Here is an 11,391-nt window from a genome sequence, read left to right as displayed (position 1 = left end):
AATGAATCATTCCTTAAACCTTAACACCTTAATTATTTCTTATACTCAGTTAGAAAACAACTTCAGTTTAAAATCGATAGTTACCCATGTAATCAATAAACATGATTTTCTAATATAATTTTTATTGAACAGATGAAATTTGGACCATTTAATTAAATTGCACCATGTACTTAGTATTGATGGGTTTCTTTAGCCACAATTAGGTAACAGCTTTACTTTAAAATTTAGTGTTACCTATGCTTCACAGAATAATCAATAAATATGTTTTCCAATATTTGTTTGGAAAATAAACTTTATTATGAGAAAGACTGTTTACAAGCTTTGAATTTAGATTGTCATTTAAATAATTACATTTCTTATTTGTTATTTGTGTAGCTAAGTCAAATTACAAAGCATTGTGATCAAAATAATTTGCTGGGAAAAAAATAACTTGCTGGTACCATAGAGAGAATTAAGAAAATGAAAACCTAGAGGAAAATGTGGTATCTATAGCAACAGACTTAGTATAAATTAGAAAGGTCTATTCACCTCCAATTCATCAAACAAAACAGTATGTACAGCAATCAAATACCAGTGGCATCAGCAAACACATATCAGCATCTGTGTATAACACTGTAGAATGCTGACCACTACCTGCCTGTGCATTTGGGGAAAAGAGACATACATATGACTTGGGTAAAGAGAGCATACTGAAGAGCAGTGGAATAAAAGGTAAAAAATATTGTATGAAGACATATCATGGAAGAATTTGAATGAAGAAATTAACATTTATTGAATGCTTGCAATTCAGACACAGTGCTGAGTTCTGGAAGTCTCTCGCAAGGCACATCTTCAATTCATTGATAAGGATTCTGAGAGGCGGATGGCTTGAGTGATATTGTACTAGGGTATAACATATGGAGGCAAACAATGCCCATCATTCTCTCATGTTAATTTTATCACCCAGCTAAGATGATGCTTACTTTCTTCACTGTACAGTTCCCAAAATTCCTTTTGCAACTATTAACTGATATTTGTCAAGACAATTTAAGGCAATACAAATATCTTACACCTCATCAAATTCTCCTAGATTTAACATTCATTGATGATTCTTGCTTGAATGAATCTTTACTATGATGATCTGGTTTATATACTTAACTTTATGTAGTCACAAAATGATGGTTTCCTAACCCCAGGCTTCTCTCCACATTCTCCAATCATCTCTCCTCTAAGGTTCTCTTCCCTGCGTAGCCATCCCACAAGAAGATGTGGCAAGTTTAGCAGTGGTAAGGATAGACTTGTATGAAGGCTGCACAAAAGGAATGGGCAAATTAAAAAGTAGATAAGTGGAGAAAAAATAGAAAAGCAAAGGATCAGGATGCAGTGATCCCAGACAATGTTTATAATTAAGAAGAAAGAGAAAATGCAGGAGATCTCAAATAAATGAACATGCTATCAGAATGTTAAGCAAAGAATCAAGGTAGTGATTACAGAGTTCACGGCACAAGGGAGGTTCATGAAGGAAAGTTTGGTAACAAAATAAATAAATTTCCCAGGTCCATGGAAATAAGAAATGTCATTAGAAGTGACAATAAATGGAATAAAATTGACCCTTGAACAACAAGAGTTTGAATTGTGAGTCCACTGATAAGTGTATTTTTTTCCCTAAATACTGTACAGTACAGTAAGCATATTTTATTTTCCTTAAGATTTTTGTAATAATATTTTTCTTTTCTTTAGCTTACTTTATTATAAGAATACCGCACATAATACATATAACATTCAAAATATGTGTTAATTAAACCGTTTATGCTGTCAGTAAGTCTTCTGGTAAACCATAGGCTATTAACAGTTAAGTTTTGGGGGAGCCAAAATTTAAATGTAGATTTTTGAATGTGTAGGGGATTGGCACCCCTAACCTGTATGTTGTTCAAGCGGTATTGGAAAATGAGCATTTTTTCAGAACAGTGGAGTCAGATGCAAAATTGCAGAGATTACAGTTGGTAAAGACAAGAACGAAAATGAATACTGACATGTTTTCAGTGAAATAGAAGATAAGTAAGTGTTAGTAAGTGTGGAGGGCAAAGGAAGGATTCATTAGTTTTTTGTTTTTATTTTTAAAAAGGAAAGAAATACCATGTATTAAAGTAGTAGTTGCTCAAAGTAAAAAAAACAAAAACAAAAACAAACAAACAAACAAAAAAAAAAACAGTGCAGAGTTGGGCATAGATGCAAAGACCTCAGGTGTCTGGAAATAATGGGATCAAAAGTAACTGATTACGAAATACTAAGATTGCTACACCTTCCTTTGTTGCTATTTTCCACAAAATGTGAGATTAGTTTGAGGAGAGTAAATCCACGCGTTTCCATCCTATCAATGAAGCCAAAGGTGAGCCTATCCATAAACAGTGTGTGTCAAACCAGTGGGCCTGGAACTTAAGCAAAGTATATAATGACTTTGGGGTCTTCAGTAGGATTTTAGCAAGCAGGAGAGTTTCTGCTGAGCTGGTCTCTGTAATTCATGAAATATGCATGGTTATCTATATTCCTTTGGGATTACTGTGTGATTCAGAACAAGAACAGAGAAAACAAGTATGCGATTAAAAAGCCAGGGATTTAGAAAAAAATATGGCAAAAAGAGGAATAAAATAGATGAATGTCAAGTCCAGTCTGATGATGAGCTCCTAATTATTTGAAAATGAGTAATCAGGAAAATCCAGATAATTTTAGATCTAAGGGAGTTCCTTACTATTTATGTGGTTATGTGTGCAGTTGGCTTTTTATGTTTAAAGTGTGTATGGCTGTGGAGGTATATGTAGTTATATAAACAGCTAAATGATGCAATGAGATAAGATGTTTTTTATCTTTGCAATTGCACCAATGCATACAAGTGTGCTACACATTCAGAAAGAAGGTTTAAGTATAGACAGTTTTAAGCATAGGTAGTTGAGTCAGTGACTCTTATGACTATGTCACCTCATCTTTCTTTCCTTCCTACTTTTTCCTGATCTTCCACTAATCCCCCATCCAGAAGAATGGCGGGAAGACCACAACTGCCAATTGGAGAACATAGATTGGGACAACTTGTAGGTAACTTTTGCACCGAAGATATCCTACATTGCAGCAGGAATAAAGAAGCTGGAATGGTGAAAATACTGTCTAATACTAGGAGCTAGTCTTGATTGATATTTCAAATAGTAATTGGTTCTCGAAAGATTTGGATTTGCCACAGATTTGTTATACAATGGTGGATGTCATTACCTCACCCGGAATAGTAGCCTACTAATTTTGTTTATGAGCTAGAAGAAAACAAATCAGAATCTCAGTTGGACAGGGACATTAAATATTTTCACATATATTGAAAGACATAGATGTTTGAATAGACCAAATTGGGAATAATTTTAGAGATTAAAAGTATGAAATAACTCATGAAAAAACCTTATTTTTTCTCTTCTTGCAGACCAGGAGGTCATATTTATATTTAGTAAATATATTGTTGTTGTTTATTTTCTTTTAGGTAGGCTCCACACACAGTGTGGGACTAGAACTCACAACCCTGAGATTAAGAGTCAGTGCTCCACTGACTGAGCCATCCAGGTGCCCTGGTAACTATGTAGTTTTTTTTAAAACTAAGTAACCTCTTAAAATCACTAATATAAAATGTCTTTAGTCTTCTAGTCCAAAGACTTCTGGACACAAAATATACTTGCTAATTGCAGATGACCTCTAAATATTATTATTTAATCATTGGCTCTTGGGTATACTGGGAAAATGGTATGGAAAGATTTAAAGTTTAAAATTTCAAGATGTTATCTTTAACATATAAAGGGAAAACATTAGTTCTGTGGAGTTGAAAATAGTGAATGAAAAATTCCTGATCCAAGCAACATCCCTTCCTCCTGTTCCCTACCTCCAAGTTGGGAATAAAGTTAAATGAGAACATCACGCACCCAGATATTTCTCCTATTCTAACAATCTAAAAACAGTAAAACCAGCATTGTAGAAAGAGTATTTGCATACCATCTAGTGGCAGCTTTAAAAAATAGCAAAAGTTTTTCCAGACATGTGTTTGTTCCAGAAGAAATTGTGTATATGATTATATTTGCTACAAATATAAATCACAATGCCTTTCATTTCACATGTTCAAAAAATAAGGTGAGGAGTGGTTTTGCTCATCCTGACACAGCCACGAATAACACTATCATCACTTACAAATAACTGTTTGGCACTTGTCTAATATTTTAAATGGTATAAAATAGTGTGACTTTGCAATTGCTGCACCATTTTCTCAGACGTGTGTATTTGTTTTTGAGCTCCACAATACCATTAAAAGGGAACGTATTAATGCTGAATTAAAATGTTGAGTGAAACTTCATTTTTTTAACAGTGGACAACAAAATATAACAGTCAGAGCTTTTATGCTCTTCCCACACATTGGGATCATGTTGAAAATAAAAACCTTCACATAATAGCTTCATCTGGAGCACATGAATGGAGACTGAGGCTCATTGACCAGCTCTTCAACTTCTTGTGAGCGATTTCGTTATGCAGGTCAGTCATATGGTTTATCTCTCTATTTTGGGGGAAAAAAAGAAGTTAACTGCTAATCATTTAAATACAAAACGAAGGGTTTGGGGATTATCTTTTCTCCTTAGAGTAACTTGAGGCAAAGTATCCAGATCATAGACTGTAACCATCATTCCCAAAGCCAGTGCATAATGTACCAGCAAAGGAAGCAGAAGGCATTGCTTCCTGATGCCTGTGGAGTATGTGGTGACGAGGAGGTGCCCGTGGAGGTGTGGCTGTCAGAAACAATGCCGCATGTGTTCTACTGCCATAGGAGAGCCGAAGAGGATGGGGAACTCCTAGCACTTCATTTGGAATGGATCTTGCTAAGAGAGGCAAGCTGAATTTTATGATGAAAATAGAATGGAGCACATGAGTGGAGTCCTCAGTTGGGGGCTTACATAATTGAAAGGGGAATCCGCCTTACAGCTGAGTCTGTGCTGGGTAAAACGTACAGGGCAGAAGGTGTTTTCTTTCTTTCTTTTTTTTTCTGCTTAGAGCTCTAATTAGAGAAGGAAAGAACATAATACTAAGATGGTCTTGCAACTTTGAGGTGTGGGCTGTGAGCAGTTGAAACTTGGGCTCTCCTCGTTCTGGCTTCCTTCGAAGTTAGAGGCAGATGGCAGTCACTTCCTTTCCTAGGGTGTTTTGGGTTCAACTATCAATTTTTGCAGCTGATAGTATACAGTAATAGAATTCTTTTCTAACAAGAGCCAGCTGAGAAATTTAGGTTACACAAAACCAAAAACCTATAGTTTCCCCGTGTCCACCTAGGTTTTCCCCAGAAAGTACACGAGCCTGAAACAAGAGCTTGTGAACAAGTGGCTTATTTGGGAAGTCATCCCAAAGGGCAGGAGTGAGTGGTAGGAAAGAATGAAAAGCCAAAAAAAAAAAGAGGAAGCCATTATAAGCCAGTGTTCTTGAAATAGTCATCCCTGTGGCCAACTGGTTCTCAGTCCTACTGGGAGCCTCTGAGGAGCCACACAGAATCCATCAGAATTGTCCAAATGAGGGACAAAAGAAGCTATAGGATTTTCACCATGAATGGAGTCTGACTGTTTTCAATTTAGAGTAAAGAAAACAAAAGATATTTAGAGTAGAGAAGACTAGACAACTCAATTATGCTGGAAAAAAAATGTGAGGTGGAAACAGCTTTCTATGGTACTATGAGCACCCAAAAGAACAATTTTCCCAACTTTTCATATTCTTTATGGGCTGCCCTTAATCTCTGTTTATACTCACCTATTACTGTTTCTTAAATTACTCCTCTCCATATTATGTTATTTGGGAGATAGTGGAGGAAATTAGAAGAGTATAGAGTTCAATATTACTTTATTTCCTTCTGTATTTTCCTGGCAAATGACAGTCATTGAGTAGTTTCATGAATGAAGGGCTTAATACCTAATTCCACCATAACATGTCTTTATGGCATTGACCGACCTACTTAACCTGAATGAGGTTCTCTATCAAATTTTGGAAAAATAAAATTCTACTCTGCAGATTTGAGGTTTAGTCAGGATGACATGAGATAAAATATATAAAAGCACTCTTCAGACTGAAAAGTACTTTTCAAATGTAAGTAAGTATGCTCTTACGCCATTTGAGCCTTCTGGCATCTAATATTCTTTTTTGGTGCACAAGCATTTTCTGCAAGTTGCAATAAAAGGACCTTTTAAAGTTTTGCCTAACAGATATCACTTAGCTAGGAAACTCAGGGTGTCCCAGACTTCAATCACAATCCTTTTCTCCTGTCATGCTCAATAGCTATTCATTATACAATAAAAATTAAAAAGCAAACTGTAGCCTGTCCTAATAAAGGTTACTATTTTATTCCAGAACAAAGCAGTCAGGGGGCCATTTGGGAGGTTTCCTTGGCACTGAGGCTGGATGTGTGACAGACTGAAAAACCCTGCTCAACGCCCACGGTGCCGAACACTCTATGTTCTAAATATGTAGCTGGAAAACTTCCCAGATTGTACATCTGCCTCTCTAATTTACACCTCCAAAAATGAGGGTGAGCAAGGAAGAGGTGAGAAGCCTTAATGAACTACTTGGAGCCTTTGCATGTGCTGAGGAAAACTTCCCAGCGCACACTGAAGCCTGGTAGCAGAGGGCTAGGTGGTAAACAAATATTTGAATATTGACTTTCAGTGACACCCATTGCATTCCAATCATGGCCTTTCCTTCAAAGAACCAAGAATCCCCTTCTCTCTCTCTCTCTCTCTCTCTCTCTCTCTCTCTCTCTCTCTCTCTCTCCTTTCAGTCCTTCCAAGCTGAGTCACAAATTGGACAGTCACTAAATTCTTCCCCTCAGGTAGCTGCCAAATTCTGGTCCCAGCATAGTTGGGGACTCCTTTTGTTATCATATTTTGGGTCTTCTTTACCACACTATGGATACTGCACAGGTAGAAACTATGCCTTCATTAGGATCAGATGTTTTCCTTGTAATAAAATTACTAAGACAATGAAATCTGCAGGATAGTGCTGGCAAGAACACGTATCCTAAATTGGCCACAGTGAGAGAAGAAAAAAAGTTTGTAGAGAGTAAACTGCTTACTGTTCAGTTTAATTAATGGTGCTTCTCAGCAGGCCATGCTCGCAGTCCATGATGTGAAAATAATAATCTGTTTATACTTTGGGGAAGGACTTTTGCTTGTGATTAAATTCAAGATAGCCCTTAATACAGTATTTTCTAAATCATAGCATAGCAGGTTATGCTCGTCCACATCATAAATGCTTCTTCATTCTTCCCAGGGTCCATGGACCCGAGATACACCATGGATAGAATTCAATATGTTTATGAATGTGGATGAAAAAAGTTATATCTTCAATTTTGCTAACCCCTACCTGAAATTTAGCATATCTTTTAAAAAAATTAATGAAGACCACAAAACTCAGTATTATCTTTTTTAAGTTCGTTTATTTATTTTGAGAGAAATAGAGAGAGAGAACAAGCAGAGGAGGGGCAGAGAGAGAGGGAGAGAGGATCCGAATCAAGCTCCATGCTGAGAGCGCAGAGCCTGGTAAGGGGCTGGAACTCATGAACTGTGAGGTCATGACCTGAGCCCGAGTCAGACACTTAACCGGCAGAGCATCGAGGTGCCCCCAAACCTCATTATTATTAGCAGAACCTGTGATCTGTCACCAACCACATCACATATCACAGATATTTTCATAACAAGTTATAGTTATTAGAGATGTCTCAAGGAACATTTAGATTCTTCACTTCCTTGAATTAGGGTGATTACTAGAACCACCTTTAAATCTTGTTATTTAGTGCATTTATAAAGAAGTGCATATATAAGTACCTGAGAAACATATTTTAAATAACCCTTTCCATATAGTTTGTTTCAGTTACATTTCTATGTATTTATTTTAAGCATTTAAAAATATTATTCTGTGAAAATTTCATCAGACTGCCAGAGGGGTCTAGCTAAAAATATGCTAAGATTTTCTGTTAGACCCGCATCATACATTCTGCTCCATGAAGCCTCCATAGCTCCAAGGAGAACTCAGCACATCAGTCTTGGTGCCTTCACTGAGATGAATTTGCAAATTGTAATTAGCACTTCTCATGTCCACTCGTGTCCAACTCCTCCTTTAGACCATGAGCTTCTGGAGAACAGAGATGCTTTCTCTAGCATAGTGGCTCTAGCATAAGTGGCTCTGGAGCCGAACTGCATGGGGTCCAAACCCTAGATGACTTGCCTGGCCCCAGATGCATCACCTAATCTGAGATGCATCAGCTATTAGCACTGTGACACTCGACAAGTGCTCTAGTTTCCTCAACTGTAAAATGAAGATAATAGTACCTACCTCCTACATTTGTTCTAAAGATTAAATGAGTGAAACACTCCAAGCAATGCCTGGGAGATAGTGAGTACTCAACAGATGTTAGCAATCCTTATCTTCGTCTTTATTATCACCACCAGCAGCAACTGATGCAGGATGTTTGTTAGCAGTGCTGATGGAATGTGGTAGATTGCAATTTCGGAGTCTAGCACAGTGCCTGCCTGGCACATAGTAAGCATTCAATTAATGTTTGTTGAATAAGTGAAATAATTAATGGATTTCCTTTTGCTTTCAAATAACAAATGCATGTACATTTTCTCACATCTTTACAGCCTACCTCTGGACAGAAAAGAGGCATGTGTTGTCTTTGCTTGTATGGGTCAAATGTGCATCAGAAAATCTGAGCAGATTGTCACCTCAGCTATTAGCATCGATAAAATCACATACTGTTTGCATTCGTGAATGTAAAGGTCATTTAAAATATATTTTGAAAGCTTTCACTGCAATAAACACTGTTTTAAAACAGAAAGAAGATAGAAATAGAGTTATGCAATTTAAACACCTGTCCCTGGAGAAAAGCCCTTTCTATGTTTTGTTGTGAAGCACCAACGAAGAAACTTTTAGAACTTCAAGGTGCAAGACATCCAGAAAAAAGAAAAAGTTGTATTTCATTTTGTCACTGAGACTTATTCAAAATAATTGTTTGTTGCCCATGAGGCAATGCAGTTAAAGACCATACACATTGACAAATTTCTATGACAAGATAATGGACTTCTCAAAGTTAAAAGAACTTATGCTCCATTTTGTGCTATCCATCAGATGACAAATTTTCCATTATCCAATATCTGACTTTCAGAGACGCTGTGTGAATTTCAGTGATTCAATGAAGAAATTCGATGAAGAAAAAAATTAACCTCAAAGTTTAACCAAGTAAAAATAGATAAAAATTGTATCAAATATACCTTTTTTTTGGGACAGAGAGAGACAGAGCATGAACGGGGGAGGGGCAGAGAGAGAGGGAGACACAGAATCGGAAACAGGCTCCAGGCTCTGAGCCATCAGCCCAGAGCCCGACGCGGGGCTCGAACTCACGGACCGCGAGATCGTGACCTGGCTGAAGTCGGACGCTCAACCGACTGCGCCACCCAGGTGCCCCTACACTGCCAATCTTAAAGCTCAGATATTAATTTCAAAAGCACCAGTTTTGAAATAAAGTACTTCACTTTGATGCTATTTATTACTACTCTTACCATCTTACACCATTTTAAAAGACAGAAAGTTACATAAGAATGTGTATATATTTTATTTCTCAAATACATAATTATACTTGCATTAAAAGTGGTACATGACTGATAAAATTTTTCTTTAATATTCATACAAGAGATCTTTAGTTAACATGACTAGCCCAAATATTTAATTGATTGTTCAAAGAACAATCAATTAATCCAATCAGCTGAAAGTAAGTTTAGCAGAATGTACTATGACATAAGTTTTATTTCTAATAGAATGGCTAACTACCTTCCAGCCTTTGATCTTTGAACAAATAATTTCAGAGAAAATCTAAGGCAGTGGTTCTCCAAGTGTGGTCCTTGAGCCACAGCATCAACGTCGCATAGGAACTTGGTAAATATAAAACCTTGAGGTACTTCCCAGGTACCGAATCAAGAACTCTGAATGTGGGGCCTAGCAATCTGTGTTTTAACAATCCTCCAAGTGTGTCTGATGCATGCTGAAATTTAGAACCAGCCCTCTAAGGAAAACGTATGAGACCTATAGTGTACTAAATTTCCTCTGCTTTGTGTTTGAGATTAAATGGACATCTGCACCAAACTTTGCGGACTGAGAACATCAACTAAACAACTAAAAAACATCAATCTTTGAAATGGTGCCTCAGAACTGAATATAATAAAAGGACATCGCATTATAGGAAGAATTGTACAATTCTGACCCCACAGTGATTCAGAAGAATCTTAAATTCAGAATGTGACAAAGGTCTAGACCTTCCTAAGTCCCTAAATTTTTTGGTCTGACTTCAAACAGAACAGGAATAGCTTCATCTAAACCTTCTTTTCATTGATATTTCTGTCAATTTGACTTGTTCATATGTGTTTAAACTGTGGAATCCTATCAGTAGCTTCTCTGGGTAACTGGTACTCTGGACAAGGTGTCCTAAGTACTATAAGGCACAAACTTCCTTAGCAGGTATTGTAGTCCAATACCTTGTATCCATGAGTGCCGACAGTGCCTCATCAATCATTTTTTTCCAGCAGCCTCAAGAAAGACTAAAGCATCCAACAGGCTGGGCCTCACGTTGTCATCATTTCTCTGGTTCAACTGAACCATAATAATGTCTTAGTTAATAAAATGTTCGTTCGTTAAGTAATCATACAAACTAATCTGACCTAAATAATCAGTGTTATAACAGAAAAATCATAGAATATTTTCAGTCTACTTATCAGTTGACTAATAAAACAGAAAAAAAGTAAATTAAATAAAATATTTACATCCTTTAAAGAATACCTCATCCCTGTCTCCACCAAACAAAACAAATTTGGAAAGCATATATTGGATGCTGTTTTAGATAATATAAACCGAACTATGCTTAACATTATCAAATTTATGGAATAAAGGTTTCCTTAGGAAACTTTTATTTTCATGGCATTACAATGACATCCAGTGGCTGCCTCTTTAAATAATACGTATTTAGATGTTTTATACTTTTTGAATAGAGGGTAATTTAATCTCTTTCTGAAACTTGTTTTCTGTGCATTTCCAGGCTCTTACATAAGAAATCCAGTTTCAAAGGTCACCCCCACAGGAAAGATAAAGTTTGAATAGGAAGAGTTGTATAGTGAGCAAATTATTCCCAGCTTCGTTCACTCTTCATAGTGAATTCACCCTAAGGGAGGAATATGACAACATAGTTTAATTTACTCATTTTTAGTTCTCCTTGAGGCTACTCTTCCTTGTGGGTATCTAAAGGGAACTTCAGAAGAGGTTTATCCTAAAGTGTTTTGATTTAATTTACACTGGTTAATTAATTATTTACCTGTG

This window comes from Prionailurus viverrinus, chromosome C1 (genome assembly GCF_022837055.1).
Source record: "Prionailurus viverrinus isolate Anna chromosome C1, UM_Priviv_1.0, whole genome shotgun sequence".
Taxonomy (NCBI): Eukaryota; Metazoa; Chordata; class Mammalia; order Carnivora; family Felidae; genus Prionailurus; species Prionailurus viverrinus.
The sequence above is the reverse complement of the archived record's forward strand: the minus strand, read 5'-3'. Positions refer to the sequence as shown.